This window comes from Anopheles stephensi, chromosome 3, assembly GCF_013141755.1.
Source record: "Anopheles stephensi strain Indian chromosome 3, UCI_ANSTEP_V1.0, whole genome shotgun sequence".
NCBI lineage: Eukaryota > Metazoa > Arthropoda > Insecta > Diptera > Culicidae > Anopheles > Anopheles stephensi.
Window position 1 is genome coordinate 76,424,425 of NC_050203.1, and position 18,678 is coordinate 76,443,102.

The 18,678-nt window shown below is 48.6% G+C and overlaps 1 protein-coding gene across 6 annotated transcripts in view; it reads left to right on the forward strand.

Annotated features, from left to right (window-relative positions):
- Positions 1-18,678, forward strand: part of LOC118510831 (ets DNA-binding protein pokkuri) — a 44,078-nt gene that overhangs the window by 17,668 nt on the left and 7,732 nt on the right. For all 6 annotated transcript variants that reach the window (XM_036053153.1, XM_036053150.1, XM_036053156.1 and 3 more), the window contains exon 3: positions 6,238-6,380. The gene's annotated coding sequence lies outside the window, so the exon portion shown is untranslated. The remainder of the gene's footprint in view (positions 1-6,237; positions 6,381-18,678) is intronic.

The window sequence follows — 18,678 nt, forward strand, 5'->3', positions numbered from 1 at the left end:
ATGGCTTATCCATCGTAGAAACAGAAGAAAGGTTGCCTATCCACCAAATAGGTAGCAGGAAAGGGTTATTTTTTCCCCCTTTCTATTCTTCGCTCTAAACTATGCCCGTTTTCTCGTTTCCCCTCGGGATCTCGGCAAGCTTCTCCGGCAACTTATCTAAATCTCATCCGTACCAAACACCGAAAAAGAAGCTTAAACGAGGCAAAAAAAACACTCCCAATAGTCGGCCAGAATTCGTTGCTGCTTTGAAGTTGTTGCTCTCGTAGAATAGCGTTGGTAATCTGCCCGAGTGTGTGTATACACCGGCGGTTCGATGGAAAGTTGCGCCTGATTACAAGGGAGAAAAGCAGAACTTCTTCTCGTTCTGTTGAAGCCTTTCCTTCCCAAGATCACTTAACTTTTCGTTGCGCTAGAAGATGAAGCGAATTTAACGAGAAAGAGAGGGCTCCTTATAGATAAAATGCCGTAGGGTTTCGCGTAACGAGCCTGTGCGTGTGCGCGCGGGCCTTTAAAACAGCCCTCGTTGGCGTGTAATTAAGAAGCTTCCTATATATGATGAGGCTGGTGGTTAGTTCCTTGGTTGGGCGTGTGTTTTTTTTTTCCCTAGACTCATGCTGATGATGGTTCATTGGACGATCCCGATCCCGAGCACGTGTGCGCACTAATGTAACTATCGGTTTTGAATAAGCATAAAGTAGCAAACCACAACTTTTGGTCAACAAATCATCTCAAAACATAGCATACGATTTGGAGGGGCCTCTTCTTACAGAAATCCTTCTCTACTTCGGGAAGAGCAGGCTCACGGATTCCTTCACGTTCACCGGGAACGGGGTTATTTTTTTGTTTGTTTTCGGTGTGGCTTTTGGAAGCAGTAAAAAATCCATAACCGGGAAGTGTGTCTTCTTCCTGCCCTGTGCTAGTGCAATTGAACACAATTTGTCACGTAAATAGACTAGACGCGCCACATCGACTGTGTTGTGTGAGGGGGCCCGTACTGACGGGGTTAAAAAATATGACCGTCACATAATAGGGGCGCACACGACCCACAGCTCCGAACCGATCCAGCAATGGTGCATTCCTATCGGTATGGGAGGAAAGGAGGGAACACAGAGGGGGGGGGGGGGGGTTGCTGGTGGTGGTGCTGGTAATCGAAATTGTCACGCATTAAGCCCCCCCCATCACACACGCTATAGTCGGAGGAGATAACACGCGTCGTGCAAGTAGTGTAACGATAACGCGTAACGGATGTGTTACGCACTAGGCCAGTGCGTTCGATACAGCAGCAGCAGCAATAGCAATGTGTATGCAACAGGTTGCGTCTCCTCTCACCGTACTCTGGTGTGTGTAAAACACGTGCGTTTTTTTGAAGATTCTCTCGGGAACCCACGCACTATTGTGTGAGCGCACCTTTTTATACGTTCGATATCTTATTCCGAGATTCGTGTTCTCTCTCGCAGCTTCTTTTGATTGGCTGTTTCCTCTCGGGCTAGATCTTCCGACGACGAGCGTGGCACTTCCGAGTCTACGACAAACGCGCGCGCGTACGATGGCGTCGATGTGCAGTTCAATAGCCTCTCGAAATTCACCTTGCCTCAGTAGACAGCGATTTTTCGTAACGTTGATCGAAACGACGCCAAGGGGGATTACACTGAGGCGATGGGGCAACAAGCACACGTCTAACGGATCAACGAGTTCCGTTTCTCGCGTGGCTCAAGGACACCAACGGCAAGACGACGCGGCGCGTTAATTGTGTGTACGCTCGCCCGGTTACAACTACGGAAGAGTCGGCGATGTCTGTGTCGTACGACGTAACGACATGAGGGTGAGATGTGTGAATTCCGTTTCCTAGTGGCGTTCCCAACGGCATCAAGAGACACACATATACCAACCGTGGTGATTGGTGGAAGAATTCCTATCGGATATGTGTTACTCGATACTCCACCAGGAGGGCGGTCTAGTCTGATCTTTTTCGCAACTCCACTGTGTCCATGATCGATGCGTGTGGAGTAGTAGCGCGCAAGATAAAGCGGCGACTCCTCTATTGATCGACTGTGATTTACCTCACCAGTATCTCTAGGTGTGGAGGCAACGTCTTTGCCTTCGCAATCAATTTTGAAGCCCACCAGGAAGAGCGGTAGTGCAAGCGAGCTGCTGCCAGGTATCGGAAAGGGGTTGATATTTATAATACAGTTATCGAACTGTATGTGAGTGTCGTCGTCTGACACACCAGGTTCGTCGAGAGCCATTTTGATTACTTCCTGCTTGCTCTGTGTGTTGCGGCGGACTGCTACCAGTCGCTTTGCAAACTGGTTTCGCAACAGTCCCCCGGACACTGCCTCCTGTGTCACGCACCCACCAGCCGCCGTTCTAAGTCTCAACAGAACAGGCGTGCTGCGGTCCGATCATGCACAGCGCGAAAATCTCGCTCGATCCGGGTAGAGTTGGTGGTGGTGGTGAGTGAATGGTATGCGTCATTCGGCGCACAAACCGGATTGCCGGTCCGCCGCGGGACCGAGCACACTATGTCACCACCGTCCGGTCCTGTATGGTGGCGGAACCGATTACAATTTACAGTAGGTACGGGACTCTTATCGCACTAGCACAAAACTCTCTCATCTTCAAGAGTCGTCGCCACTTGTTGTGTGTTTACCCGCAGAATGACAGATGATGGTGCTGATCGTCTGTTTGTGTGTTTGGTTCAACCACAAGCGCCATAATAATGGTCATAAAAAAAAATCTCACACTGACAGCACGGATTCATTTAGCAGCGATCGATCGACAGTCTTGGGGGGTGATTCATTCGGTGTTCATCCACGCGCCACGTGTGTGACCGATCATCCTGGGACGGAAGTCAGTGAGGAGCTAAAATCAGAACCGCCCTTCTTCTGGTTTACGATTAGAAGGATGTTTTTGTCTGTTTTAGCTAATCCGTGCGCCAATTTCAAAAACAGGAAAAGCGTGCGCCCATCACCATCGTGTGTGATATGGACGGTGAGATGTGCCCGATGTGCTGGTTGTGTGAAGTTCGTGACGGCGAGGCGTGTCGACGTTTGGGACGCTGGTGCTGCCACCAGCAATTTCCGCATTCGTAATCTTTCGTGCGATTCACATGCACCATGCAGCAACCGGTAGTAGTGTTTGCGAAGTTTGAATTAGATGAGTTTTGTTGTTTAGAAAGAAAACAACGGTTGGATTGGTTGGATGAATTTGGTTTTTGTTTGTAAATATTTTTATGTTATGTTTTTTTTTCTAAACATAACAAAACTTATCACATAGCCCCCCGGAAGAGGTCGTTTTTGTTTCTAATCTAATTCCCCAAAAAATAATCTTTGTTTGTGTACACACGTGTGCTTTACGTGTCCCGACCGATCTTTGTTTACACTGCCATTTACGCGTGATTTTGAGCGGGGAAGTTAATGGGAAAGAGGAATCCCGTCTTTTTAACCCACATATACACGCACCAACCAATGTGGTCCGCCGAAGAGTACATACCCTCCTCCCCTTGCTGGTGGAGAGGTGTATGTGTGTGTGTGTTTTCAAATTAATTACATGTTTCACCTTGAACACGCGAGCATCCGTCGTCGATTGCGGAATAGGAAACCACGACCAAAAAAAAAAAAGTAACACAACCCCAAATCCCACCGTGTGTGACTCTGCAAAACATCTGGTTTTTGTTGATGGATTAACCGAAACAACCGAAAAAAAAAACACCCATCTCAGACAGAATCGCAGAAAAAAACATCCAAATGCAGGTAATTTCCGCATCCGCTCAGGTTTGGGAAGAGTGTGGTGTAGATGGTTGTACCCTAAACGATTTGATGGATGTGTGCCAACATATGTCCCCAAAACGACGACGACGATGGAGGAGGAATTCTTGAGCGCGCGTGTGTGTATGTGTGTACCCTAGGGAATAGGATTTGTGCAATGTGCTGCAAAAAAAAAGCTGCCTCAACATCACCCACTTCCGTGACCGCAGCCGCGACTAGATACGCGCGACCAACAATGCCGGATATGCATTTTGCTGCAATTTCTACACACACACACAGACACAGCCACATCCACATGGAGTCGAGACAGCGGCGTGTGTGCATGCCCCGAGACATGCTAATTTATTTATGCTAATCACTCCTCGAAACCCTTCGGCGAGAGCCCTCACTGGCATTAAGCGGGGAGAGCGAGTAGTCCCGGGTTCCTTATGGGTGGTGCGCGAGTTCTTACTGCTTCACCCAACTACTTCGGACCGACCCACACGTTTTCCCTTTCCTTTCTTACGTCAGTGGTAAAGCGAGCGAGCGAACACGAGGGGTGGGGGGCTCTAAGCATGATGAAGTTACACTACTGAGCTGCCGAGAAGCTATAAGTGGTTCACTTCCTGTTTCGCGAGTTGCGCGAAAATCGAACACACGAGACGAGTAAGAGAGAGCGAGAGGGAATAAGAGCTCCCCGCTACTTCTACCACCCACGTGACCCATAAAATCTTCCGTTGCCACCGATTTTAGTCAAGCGACACAACGCGGAAACGTTCCTGCGCTTGCAAAAGCACGCGCCTGCTACGTTTTGGATCGCTGTAGTCGAGTTAACTGCTCGGATCATTTGAATGTCCCAAAGTGGGGGGGGGGGTTCCACCGTCTAGTTCTATGGTCTGTGTGGAGAAGGGAGAGCCCTGACTTGGCCAAGAAATTAAAATGTCGTGAATCATTTGGATTTCCCCCGGCCGCGGTCGTGTCGCGGTGCTGGATTGGCCATCTTCATGGGGTTTGTTTGGGGTTTGGAATCTTGACATGGGAAGGTACCATCCTATATTGCTCGGTCTTGACTCTCTGTTGGTGTGTGCGTGTGTCTAGTCGATTCTCACGCTTCCGCTTGGAGAATTGCTGGCTGACTGGCTTCTTGTCTACAAACACTCACACACCTCGGACACCCGCTAGCCCCACAACTCTTCCCCTACCTCAGGAAACGATTGTACGGGACCGGTAGTCTACTACGGGGCTTCTCCCTTCTAAACTCCGCTCAGGAGACAGGAAGCCACAGTTTCGTACGAGGACTGGCGGCTGTCCACAAACGGTGAAAACATGCCCGTCGTTGGTTTATTTTTAAACGAACACGAGCAATGATTTTGCCGCCTGCAAGCAGAGAACGGGGTGGGCTAAGAAGGAGTAAGAAGGAGACATTCGAGAGGACGACGTCCCAACTACTACTACTACTAAGCCGACGTAGACGGCGACGACCCAAGTCAACCGCGTCCGAGTCGTCGACGACAGCGCGAATCATATTTCCGTGTCCGTGTTTTTTGGGGTGGTTAGGTGTACTCTCACACAGCACACTGCATTTCCATACTGTCCTTTCCTGCGGTGAATAGCCCAACCGGAGTAACCCGCTCACTGACTCACCCCGTCTCTCCGGCAGCAGGGAGAGAGGTAGGTCGAGTTGTTTCTTTTCTGTACCTTTTAATTCTATAAACCTGGAGGTGCAATGGGCCACACCGGCGTCGTGAAATTTGCCTCATCGCTGCTGCTGTTTCAATTGCATTTGCAACGATGCAGTTCGCGCTGCAATATGGATGGGTATCCTCGCGTTCGTCACTCCTCACTCTCGAGGGCACTTCGTTCGGGCAGGAAGGAAATATTAAATTAAAAGTAATAATTAAGCGAAGCGAAGGCATTTGATGGATAGGACATAAGGGTGTGTGTGTGTGTGTACTTGTAGCCTCTCAGTAATTAATGTCCCCCACTCGACTTGATGAACCCCCCCCCCCCCCCCCCCCCCCTCCTGGTGCCTTGCCTGGTAGTATAGAAAAGCGCGAGTGGTACCATTTGTTTTTTCTTCGCTTTTTCGGGGACGAATTATCATCCCCAGCGCGAGCAATGTCCTGTTTGGAGTACTGCTCCTTTTTTTCCTGCGCTAAGAGAGTGGCGGCCTGCAGGTTACATAGGTATATACGTATGTAGATGGTGTAACTCGTTAGGCGTGCACTTGAGCCGATCGGTGGTCGGATGGATGATGAACATAAATTCGCCCCCGGAAGCTTGTGGCACCACTTGTTAAATGAGGCTGGTTCTTCCATCACCACCACCGCTTACCACGGTTCAGATTATTTAATTGCAAACTCGAGTGTGAATCTTTTTGCCCTTTAACAAGCCACCTCCCATCCACCGCTTCTGCTCACAACACGCCATGTTTGTTTTTGTGCGCTTTCTAAGTGCAATTTTTTAATCCACATAATTATCTCTTTTACAGCCAGGACCCGCGGAACCCCCCTCAGCTGCAGACGTTTGACACAGAGTGAGGTGGAAGGAAGCAGCGAAGAATTATATGGTTGTGCCCAGTGCAAGCGAATTTACTTTTCGGATGTCGCTTTCCAGTTCAACAGCTTTGAAAACGTAAGTTTAAATCGAGTTTTAATACTTAGTTCCTCCGAAGGCTTTCTGTCAGATTCCATATAGCCTGAAAAAAGCTATGAAAATCACCACACAGTTATTGGGGACATACTTTTTGGAATCTGAAGGTGTCGGCTATCAATATTCTTAAGTCAGCAATCTAATGATGCTGTTTCCGGGTTTGCCATACGCAGGATTTAATAACCGAGACTTTAATATTTGGTGCTCAATTTCGTTTCCATCGTTTCCCGATAGATGTCTCTAAGATCAGAACTTACTATGAAGTTTGACAGCTGTCAAAATGATTTTTCTGACCGTAGATGATTCATTGTGATAATCCTTAAGGCTTTAGAGCCCCATACTATCGATCATAATGTTCACCAAAAGGAATCTCACACTCACAACCATCAACTGTTGGCAGCACAATTCATCATCAGTTGCATTTTTCTGTTTTGTTTTGAATTGCAGCATAACACCGTGCGCTCCGCAATGTGTGTGTGTGTGTGTGTGCGTCTTGTCTTTTCTTCCGCGATCGTCGTGTACACACGGCAGTACAACGCGTAGTAAGAAAAAAACCGCTTTACTTGCGTGTTGTGTATGCCGAAACAACACAACTTGCTACAAAAAACACACCCCCTCTTCCCTCACTCATCCCAACCCCTTATTACTTCGTCATCCCTTCGTAGAGCGCGAGCGCGCGCAGTATACAGGTGAATGCCGCGCGCGTATGTTGACGTAAATAATACGCAAAGACTTACCAACGATCGTCGTCGTCGTCGTCTTGGTGGTGGGCATATACCGTTTCTTTTCGCGCGTTGTTTCGTTTCGATTTCGGGCCGCTGTTGTTGGCTTCCAATTCGCGTGGTGTGTTACCAACCCGCGTGTTCAGTGCTTCTACCACACACACAGGCCGGTGGTGGTGACTTTAACTTCCGGAAATCAGTTTTGCTTTTGAAGTAGGGGAGTGGACTCAGTTTTTGCATGGAACCGTTTCAGTTTTCGCACCCCGTTCCGCGACATCCGGAACCGGAAGTGCGCGGCGTGTGTCTAGGTGGGTTGCTATAGGGTCCGGCGTTTACCGGCTGCGGACGACCTTCGAACCTGCAACGAATTCTACGGATCGGTCACGTTTCCGAATACACGATCTCCGGTGGGGTCCCACTTTTGCCGTTTCTTTCCGCTTTGTTTCTTCGTTCACTTCCTTTCCTTTCTCTTTTGGTGGCCCACCCCCCCGTCTTTACCTCCGTTCCCCCCTGCTCCTTGATGCACTTGGCGCTCGGTACGGTACCAGAGAATCGCGAATTTATATCGCGCGATCTCCCGCTCTCCAATAAAAACCGAACACAGTGCGGGCGGGGCCGGACAGTTTATGGCGGCGGCAACATCGCCAACCGACGACAAGAACTTATCGCTTCCGGGGCAATAAATCTTCTTTCACCATTTCCGTACCGGGATCGGGGCGCGCATGTGGAGAGAGCCTCCGTGTGTTGATCGCCCACGGGGTTGTGTTATTTAGCATTTATTTTTACTCCACTCCACATTCTTCTTCCTGCAATCCGGAAATGTGCGAATATTTCCCGGCCGCTGCCGAATGTGCTCGCGGGGGGGGGGGTTCGCTTTTCCATTTCCGGAACGTTTGGACTGCGCGGACCACTGACTCCCTCCACCAGCTCATTTCAGGTGGGCGAACCTTTTGTCTATATGCCCTTCCCGTCAGTAATACTATATATAAAAGGGATAATATGTGTGTGTGTGTGTGTGTTCATAAATTTGTATTGATTTTCTCTCGTTCGCTCACTTCCGGGAACTGTTTTCGACCAGGAGGGAATCTTCGATTTCCCATTATCAAACCAAACCTTCATTCAGCAGAACGATTATGTTTCGCTTTCGATCTGCTCCAATCTCCTGCTGCTGTTCCCAAATTTATTGGCCCCATTTTCATTACCAGTGATGAACATGGGCTTTGGGGACATTGGGAAATGTCCACATGGTAGAGAAGAAGTGAGGTGGTAGCATTTATGGCATGTGTTTACATGCCCATTGTGTATTTTAGTGGGCAGCCTGTTGGTTGGTTCCGGTTGCCATTGCAGACAGTAAAAGAGCGAAAGAGGGAAATGAGTGGATTTATGTGTTTGCATGATATCTTCCGGGCATCGGGAAAAACTCAACAACAACAGAAAAAAGCACAATAATGCACACAGTGGAAATTAAAATACATAAAATGGTTCCGTTTTTTGAACTCAGGATCTGCATCTTTGATGAGCGTTGTTTTTCCAATAATTGGTATAAATTTTTCTCTTACTCATTTACTGGAGTTTTTAAAATACTTAAATAATTACTGCCATAAAAAATTGGAAACTCAATACGCATTTCCCATTTTCCACGTACAAACTACCAAACTGCATGCAGATGAAGTTTTTTTCCCAAAACCTCTCACACATTCACCACACATGTGTGTATGTGTGTGCAGTGCATTTATGTTCAACCTCGGCTGCTGCATATGATGCATGATGCATCCCACCGTTTTCCCACTGCTTACCATCCGAATTGCAATAATATGATTCTGTGTGGGAGGGGAGGTTTCCGGTATTTTTTATTGGCTTTAGTTTTTTACCCAAAAAAAGGATATAACTCCCCCGATACACACACACAGCAGGGGAAAATCCAGGAAATGTGTGTATGTGTACCTAGCTTTTCATCCAACCCTACTACAATCCTGCCACGTCCAGTTTCCATTTCCTGTGCGCTTACGGTTCTGTTTCCTGTTGTCCTGTACTTCTCCTCCTCCTCCTCCTCCTCCTCCTCCTCCTCCTCCTCCTCCTCTGACCGCCCAGACTCATTTCCGGTTTTGTTCCCTTTTTTCCCATTTTCATTTAATTTTCCACCCACCGCGGTACCACCAACCATGTTGATTTTTAGTACATACCCGTGCATGTGTGTGTTGGGGGATTTCGCAGTAAACAAAAAGGAAGAAGGAGAAGCTGAACCCCCCAGAAAAAAAAACAACAACACGCCCGAATGAAAATCGGACAGGAAAATGTTTATAGATTTAGTAAGAGTAGTAATATCCGGTTTCCTACTCTCTGTGGCAGTCTGTGACCCATCCGTGCCTGTCTGTCAGTAGCGCAGTAGGGAGTTGGAGAAGAAACGCGAAGCCATTCGCCGCCATTGTGTATGTGTGTGTGGCATTCGAAAGGGAACAAAATTGAGGAAATTGATTTTTGATCTCGTCCAAACGAATCCATCCCATCCCCTCCGAGTAAACGATGATTACGCGAGGTCCCCCCCGGTCTTGATGTGTACGTGTGTGCGTACGTGTACCGTTTTTTTATTATCATCCACCGTCCGCCGTTCATTTCACATTTGGTGTCCCATGCTCTCCAAAAAAGGAGCGACATATAAAGGGGGGGGCGCCCTACGAGACAACGAGTCCCCGGGTCAAGAATGCACATCGCCGTTGGGTAAATTCTTGCCAAATTCGCGTTTTCCCCCGCAGGCTTCATCAGAGAGGGGAAATCGTGTCCCAATAAAAAGAAAGGATGGTCAAAAACACAGCTCCTCGAAACGCGGGAAGTCTCCAATTATCTGCCGAACCTCCGGGAGCGAATCCGCGGAAGAATTTGGAAACGAGAAATGAGGACACACTCCGGTTCTTGGACGCGGCAGAGAGCACGAGTGCATTAATTAGGCGAAGCAAAGCACAAGCGCCCTCCTTCCCATCCAATCGACCGAAGCTTCACGCCGAACCAAGCGCCGACCGTTCCCGATCCTCCTGTATCTGCGCGTCTCGGCCCGATAGGCCCGAAAATTGAAATATTAACTTTTATTTGCTATTTCCGGTCGGGTTGTGTCCGCGTCTTTCGCCGGACCGGTGGGGTTTTTCCCTCGCAACCGAGGTTTGACCTCGGGAATACAGTGTGGCGAGCGCCGGGCCCGGCGACTCGACAGCACTTTCCGGTCCATTAATTGCCCCCCAGGGGGTCGGCCAGAGGTTGTGAGACTGGTGTGGCTGGTTGCAACTGGTAAGGCGAAAGGATTTCGGGATTTTTTTTGTGTGTGTGTGTGACTCGCTGCGATTTATCTTCCATCCGGTGTGAGAGAAATTCCTCCTGCCCCGGATGCGAACGTCGACAGGGGGCCGTTGTTGTTGGGGGCCCTGTCTGATCATTAATTTTACGACCGAAAAATTCCTTTCGAATCCCGGTCCGCCGAAACCCGAGGGCAACTGAAATCTGGAAACGCTTCTTCTGTGGGTCATGTTCCTCGTTCGTCGATACCACCACGCAGGTCAGGAAGCGCATGAATTCTTGGCCACATCTTGTCGGTGCTGCCGCTGGCATGCGCTTCCTTGCGCTCCCGGTTTTGTTTATAAACAACTGCCAAGCGAGCTGTCAAACAGTAGTGTTGCAGTGCGGAGATCACGCACTCTCACACACGATTTGTCTACTACCAGGGACATTGAAGGTCGTGATCGAGCCAATTGGTCGCGATCTTCGGAAGCGAGCGAAGATAAATTAGCAACCATTTTTTCTTCTAATTGCCATTATTGAGGTTATGTTTTCTCTCGCTTGTCTTTCGCAATTCATTTCGGGATTCCAGAAGATCTGCAGCTTCGTCTTGTGCTCACCTTTGATTGATCGCGTTACGTCTTGCGTGTTGCGTACACCGAGCCCGCAAGCTCCCACTACACTTCCAAAGAATATTACGTGATCCCCATCGCATTCCCCACGAGTTGTGGGACCCGTTTCCCATACGAACCGGAAAAAGTGGTGCGAACTCGATCGGTTTGTCATCGAGGGTAATCAGCAGCGTATGCCGTCACCACCAACTGCTGCTGCTGCTGCCCCTATACAGACCCGTGTGCGGGGAGCGCTCGTTACTTAATCGTGTTATATGAATTTTAAAACTTTTGACCGACTTTCATGCTTTCCTTTTGGTACGGTCTTTCTTTCCGATTCCACACGCCCGCGCGCGATCCCCGGGTGGGAGAAACCCCACCGACTACAGTTGGTTGAGTTTGTTGATGCGTGCCGTTTCTTCCGCCTCGTTTTTTTCCCTACCGTCTCGCGTGGACCGCGCGGTGATTCGCTTAGACTCTCGGCGTCTTATGAAAAATTGCACCTTTCAGATTTGTCCTCCCCCCCCCCCCTCGCTTCTCTCGCCACCTTGAAAGAAGGGGTGAACTGCGGTAATCAAGTAACCACGCAACAACAGCCATCTCTCCAAACCCGCGCGGAACTGTTGGATGTTGTGGAGCACCGAGGAAAGATTTGTGACGTAACAAGAGGTCTTTCTCTCTCGCAGCTCACCGCGCAATCTCCTTAACGATCACATTTGATCGAGCGTGAAAGGGAAAGCATGATCGTGCAGAGGTTCCGCCAACAATGTGCACACCTTCTCCAGGTGACGGCTCCCTTCTGAAGGAGGGCGGTTTGTGACGTAAGACGCACCGAACCGATCTTTGGAACCTCCGCAAGACGCCCAAGGAGACATCACCATTTCGTTTGATTGGACGCTCGTCTACCAACGGACAGCCAACGCCATGCACGGACACGGAACTCAGAACCGACTGGCCTGCTATCTGTGTGTTTAGACGAGCGACACAAATCTCCCATTAAGATCTGTTCCCCTCCTGGAGCCACGATCTGAACCGCCGTCACTCGCGCATTTGTAAGACACGACGACGGCGACGGACGGCAAGGTATTAAGTAACTTTGTGTACACATGCCAGTGGATGCATAATAGGAAAATTTATTGTAATCACAATGATCCAATTCTCTTCCCGCGCGGGGCTTCATCCGGTCGCGCGAAATGTCAGTGTCTCTGTCACCAGAGGACCCGTTAAGGGGATCTCCTCCTAGTTTGTTTTTGTCCCGTACCACTGGATGTGATGGATGAAGAATTCTACAGGTTTTAAATTGAAATCTCACACGAAATCCCCAACTGTCATGCTGCAAGTCGTCGCATGGAATCAACGGGGGATCATGCTTTCCATACGGCGTGATGTCGGTCGAAGATGTGCGACACGTTGACGAAATTATGATGACAATTTATATCCATTTCGCTGGGTAGAAGAAGGGACAAAGTTCTTCCTTTAAATCGATTTGACAGCTTGTCCACCCAGCTCTTCTTCCTAGCGTAAGATGTGTCGCTCCCGTGTCTACTTAATTCCCAACCAAAAAAAAAAGGGTTCCGCTATTTGGAGACGTTTGACGTTTTCTTTTCAATTTTAATTAAAATATTCATTCACGCAAGCCCTAATCTATTTATCTAAAAATGGAATAAAAACGAGACTAAAGCTAAAGTCTCTGACGGTGGAATCTCGGATGCGTGGACACTCATAATAGGGGTGTGCAGCACACGGGTTAGGATTAGAGTTCCCTCATCTAACTGCCGTTGGATGGTGCGAGGATCGATTAGTCACACAACGAACATCGCAGCCGGAAATGAGCAAGCGCTACCGCATCCCTACCGTTTTGCCCACATTGCGTCATCATCATGATCGCGTTTTTCGTTTGACAGCACCCTTGGAACACGGGCGTCGCTAGTCGATAGACGACGATCTCTCAACCATTTAATCGGATGATTGATCGAGCGAGATGAGCTTCCGTCTGATGAAAATCGATTTGCAGCCCGCTCATTACAAAACATGGAGAAAGATTCGCATCATTATTGTCATTAACGCACCTGTTACTGCTAATGGTGATTGGGAAATGAGCGTAACGGTCGGAGAGGGGATTTGACAGAAAGGTGTCAAAAGTCAGTTTCGTTTTCGGTTGGCTGGTCCCCCCCCCCCCCCCCCCGCATTCAAGTGTCGTCTTCCTTCATCCGGCAACGTTGCGTTGTGCATGTTGAAGTATGATCGGCGTTAGTAGTGAGACGTTTACTTAGCCTCCCTGATGATGTGACAGCGTTACGTCACGTCACTTCAGTTCTGTGGGAACTCTCTAGGTGTGTACTACACGGTGGTGCGCGTGTTGTCTCTCTCTCTCTCTTATCTATTTATCTCGCACATTCCATAAACGTGTTGTGTGGTTTTGTCTGCCACAACCGGGGGAAAAACAAGTCAAGAATGCGTGCTCCGGTGAAACGAAAGAGAGAGAGAGAGAGAGAGAGAGAGAGAGAGAGAGAGAGACCTAAACATCTAACGCTCGTAACGATCGTTACACTGAACGATCGTTACCACGGTTCGTCTGTTCCGCAGATGTGTGTGCGAAACTTGTTGTCCAAAAACAGTGTCACTGTCTTTTATTTTTTTCGGTTCCTTTCTACACCTTTTTACATACCTTTACGGATTTAAGGGGTTTTTACTGGGAGTTGAAGCCGACGAAATATTATTACTGCGCGTCAAATGGATGGAGTCGTTGGGAGTTGAGTAAAAGGAAACTTGGCAAACTCAACTCCCAATCTCGGCATCTCTACATTTCACCCTACCCTCGAACAGACAGACCCAGAGCGGGGTAGGGGTGTCTTGCAGGGTGGAGCACCCATCAAAGCTTCTGTCTCCCCCTTTACCTCCCTCCCAGACTTAACGATATGCAAATGAGATGAGAACAAGCGGCCAGCAAACAATTTTAAGGAAGTTTAACCTAAACCTAAGCGAGAGATGTGTCTGATGCTGTGTACGATGGGAAGCTGGCGATGTGGCGAGCAGCATAACAACACGCCGGTTGTTTTTTTTTGTGCGTTTTCTTACAACAATCTGTGTTCCGCCTCTTCCAAATAGAACCTCTACAGCAAGGGGCCTCGGGTGAGGAAACTTCAAACACACAGAATGCGCGATGATGTTCGCAAGATCGCGAGATTGTGTGTGTGAGTGTGTTCGAGCCAACCCGCGCTATCATCTTCCAATCTCCGATCACAACCATCGCTCTGTCTATAGAAACACTTCTCGATCGAGAAACGATTCGCCATCGGAATCGGAATTGGAATCTGTTTTCCTGGGCGCGCACCGATCCCACTGTTGGCTGGACTTGGTTGGGCAAAGTGGGCAACCGTACACCTAAACGGCTTACAGGAAACGGCTCGTTCTCCATTTCCTACTCTCTCTAGATACAGCAGCTCGCACAAGAATGAAGTGTGGAAATATCAAAGCCGTACACTGACCACTGCACATCGCCCGACCGTCTAAGGAACGAGTTTGTTGGAGCATCAGTTTGAGGTGGACTTCGTTTCCTCGTTTGCACGCTTTACTAAAAGTATGCTTCCTGTGTGTGTGTGTGTAGCACACCAAAAATGCTCTGGCAGACAGTGAGAGAGAGAGAGTGAGAGGGGTGGAAAAATTGGAAATTCAATTTCTCGGTACCACGATGGATCTTAAATTCCAATACGTTCGAAATGGCCGCGTGCGTTTTCGTGGGTGAGGTGAAAATGTGAGTCCCAGCACAGTTTGATTGCAATTTTCATTTTCATCCGAAGGTTAACACCGCACCCCCCTGGTGTAGTACTCTCCGATGGAGTACGATCTTCCGGGATCGCCGAGAAGTAAATCGATATTGCAAAGCCCGGTGATTTATAAACTTGATCCTTCTCGTGTGAGTAAGGTTTTAACTTGGTGGATTCGTTGAGAGGGGTGGGGGGGGGGTTAGTTTTGTTTAGCATTTTTGTAAATATTCATTCGATGAGAACATACTTCTTCCGTGCGGCGTACCGACTCATCCCTCTGTTCCTCGCGATCGTAAATACGGTGTTCGCACCACGATGTGGCTGCGGCTGCTGTGCGCCATTTATTTAATGTATGTTGTGACGCAAACTAAAACCACCGTTACACCGTCGTCCGGTTTAAATGTGGTAGGGCCGGAGAGGCATGAGTTCTGAAGGTGGTGGCGAGGTGTTCTCGCCCGTTGTTGTGTGTGGTGTACTTATTTTAATGACTTCCTTTTCCTTTGCGCACACACGCGCTGGATCTTACCAACCAGCTTCAACCGATCGTCCACTGCCTGAAGGCGGCGACTGTAGTTACGCGTGGAGGACAAAGCGTCCTTTCGCCGGGTAATTATTAAAGGGTGGCGAGGGGGGAGGTTTGCGGGGGGACATCACTCTCCCTCTCCCCGCTACATGTAATGATACATCCCATAACCCCGTAACCAACCACTTGTGGGAAGATTTTCTCAGAGACTCACAGAGCCAAAACAAAAAACAAGTTCGATCGTTCATTATCGATTAATAACAGACCCTCATCAGCAGCTCTCGAGTAATGCTTGTTCTCGCGGCCGTTTCGATGTACCAGTCCCCCGGTGAGTTAACACCAAAAGAAGTCCCTGCTTAACTCTGTGTGCCGCATTTTGATAAGAAATTTGAAGGCCCCCCCAAGTGATTTAATCTGAAGTGAAGAAGAAGTCAAAAAAATGGTACCGAAATCGGCAAAAGATTATGGGCGGAGTGACAAAAGGTAACGCGCGCACTCAATGCGACATACATATTTTTACCCTTATCACCATCAACTTCACAACGCCGAGAGCTCCCATCTTCCGTGTGGATATGGACGGAGCAGTAAAGAATATAAAGTTCCAGTGTCCGGATGAAGGCAAACGAATCCGCACGCCGTGAACTTTATTTATAATATCATTTTAGTTTCCGTTTAAACCGGTTATATGTATATCGCGCGACAGGGGAGGTTCAACCCTTCCTGCTTGAAGATCGCCAGCTTCCAGCATCATCTCCCGGAACGGTAGCGTGCTGCGTGCCCGCACCTCACGCGCACCTTCTTTCCGTGGATATGCGAACGATCGTTTCTTTCTTCCTCGACAAACAAGACGAAGAGACCGGGGAGAATGGGTAACGCATAATTGTGGAGGTTCCTGAGCTCTGTTCTCACACATTTCGCCATCTTCGCGCCTCCAAGGGTTCTCCAATATTCGCTCGCCAATAGCGCCAGGACTTGATGTACGCTCTGCTCTCTCTCTCCCCCGTTAGTGGCAGGAAACGAACTGCGGCATTAGTAAGTAAAACACAAAATTAACACACAAAACCACCACCGGCACATTCTTTCGTCCGGGTCGCTTTTTTGCAGATATATCTCCAGGAGCTTTTACTGAAGTTCGTCTCTGCTGATTGTTGAAGCAGAAGAGCCAGAACAACCCTGTCGGTTCCGGATTGAATAGAGTGCCTAATGAGAGATCCTTTCCGCAGTTTTTCATTCCATGCCCGGGTGGAACTCTCGATCTTGATGATCTTTCGCATTTTTTTTTTTTGCATACACGAGAATGAGACAGACAAGACGTGACCGTTTTCTTTCGGTTGCTACCAGCCGCAACAACAACATTCATCATTCCCCTCATGAGCGTCAGGAGTGAGCGTCTGCTTCCGCTAGAACGGTAAAAGAATGCGATCAAAAACGTTTCCTTTTAGGCTGTGCTGCTTCACAGGTTTTATGAGGCTCAACCAGTCCACAACAGTGCACAGTGGGCGATTGAAGGCAAATTTAAGGTCAAAAATCGGACTTCGTGTGTGGATGTGCGCAATATCCACCATCATGAACAGAGCTCAAGATCACATCCAATAAAAATATTAATTGAGGTTTTTGTAAATTGAAACCTTGACACCTGGGACAGTCTATACATCTTGTATACTTCTTCGTTTGAATCTCTAGACATCCTTTAGTTTCTGCAATAATACGCGATCTCAGAGAATAAACTGTACCAAAAGCCCAAAAGTGCCGGATGCAACATCGCATGAGGTCGAAAAACCCGGTTCCTTAACACATCCCGCAGTGAGGAAGAACTCTGACACACCGGACACACAAATAAACCAACGAAGGAAGAGGAGAAGAATGACTCCATCTCCTCCACATCGATTCGTCTTCCCCCTGTTGCTCCTCCTTGTCGATCAGCCGGTGTGTGGGAAAAAAAGGAAACTGTAGCACCACACCACACTAAGAGCAAGCGCGCGGAAAATGAACTTGAAGGTGATTCCGTGATTCCTGCTCCTCGACCACGAGACGAATGATCGTGGCCCCAACCGTCGTCACCAGCATTCCGTATCCTCCTTCCCACCATCAGAAGAAGAATTTCTGTGTGTGCATCGCTTGCTGCATGCTCTCTGCGGTTGATGCACTTCTTCTGATGCATCCCCTACCACGCAAGACAGAGCAGGAATTGGCACGAAAGAATCCGCTGCTGTGAGATACGCAATTGGATCCGTTCTGCAACCCCCCTTCTTGAAGAAGAGTGAGCCAGGAAGATGCACATTAATGCCACTTCCTGATCGAGGTTTTGCGATTACGAGTCCTCCGCATCACCTCTCTCTCTGCTCTGCTAGCTGTTGTTGCAGAGCAATCCCCCGGGGGCGAAAGAAAATAAAACGGAAAACCGATCGCTCTGAAATGATTCTTCATGTGGCGGCGGCAAGTGCATGCGATTTGCAAGCATCTCGAGAAAGGACCCGAGAGAGGGTTGGTTGGTGAGACCGAAGCGAGGGGGGGGGGGGGTGTAAGTGCATTGCGCTTTAGCGGAACTGCTGTTGCTCACACACACACGCTTTATGACTATGAAAAAGGGCGAATACAGTGTGTACGGGCGTGGATTTTTTTTTTTATTTTCGCAATCTGCAATGAGTTCTTACCCTGTGTGTTGTTGGCCGCGTACGAGAGATGCAACACGGCGGGTTATTAATAGAATCTCCGTGTATGTATGATGATGATGGCTTTGGGTTTTTTTTTGCATTATATTTTTGTAAAGGAGGAAGAATTCTAGACCACCACCACCACCTCGCTCTCCGGCTCGATCAGGGGTCTCTCGAGTAGGGCGAGATAGTGTACCAAGATTGCACCCAGAACAAGCATTTCCGCTACTCTTGAAGCTTTGATAGTGGTCGAAAGAAGCCTGACCAGCTGAGAAGCTGTAGAAGAATCACTGATCATGCGAATGGCGCTTGATGTGCGTCGTTTCCCCGGTTTCGCACAACTTCTTCTGGACTCCTCTCCGGATCCGGATCCGAACCGCGGTGAGGAGTTCTAATCTTTAATTCCAAAATTTAGTATGCTTCTCTTCTGGTGGGAAGTGAAGACTGAGCGGCTTAGAGGAAGCCGGTGCTAAATTCAGGTTTGTTTATTCTAATCATTTGCTCATTCGCACCCGCATCCCCTTCGGCGATATTCTCCCGGATCTGTTTTCGGCGAGCTTCTGCTTATCGTGGCTCTTTTTTTGTGGGGATTAGAATAACAAAAAAGCATTTTCTTCCGAATGCGAAAGATCGGTCGGGTTCGATTGTGTCATCTATGCTTGGGTGAAAAGGATGGGCAGAGGCACACACCACATTTGCAATTCTTCAGCTCCCAGATCCCAGCGAAGAAGAACCTATC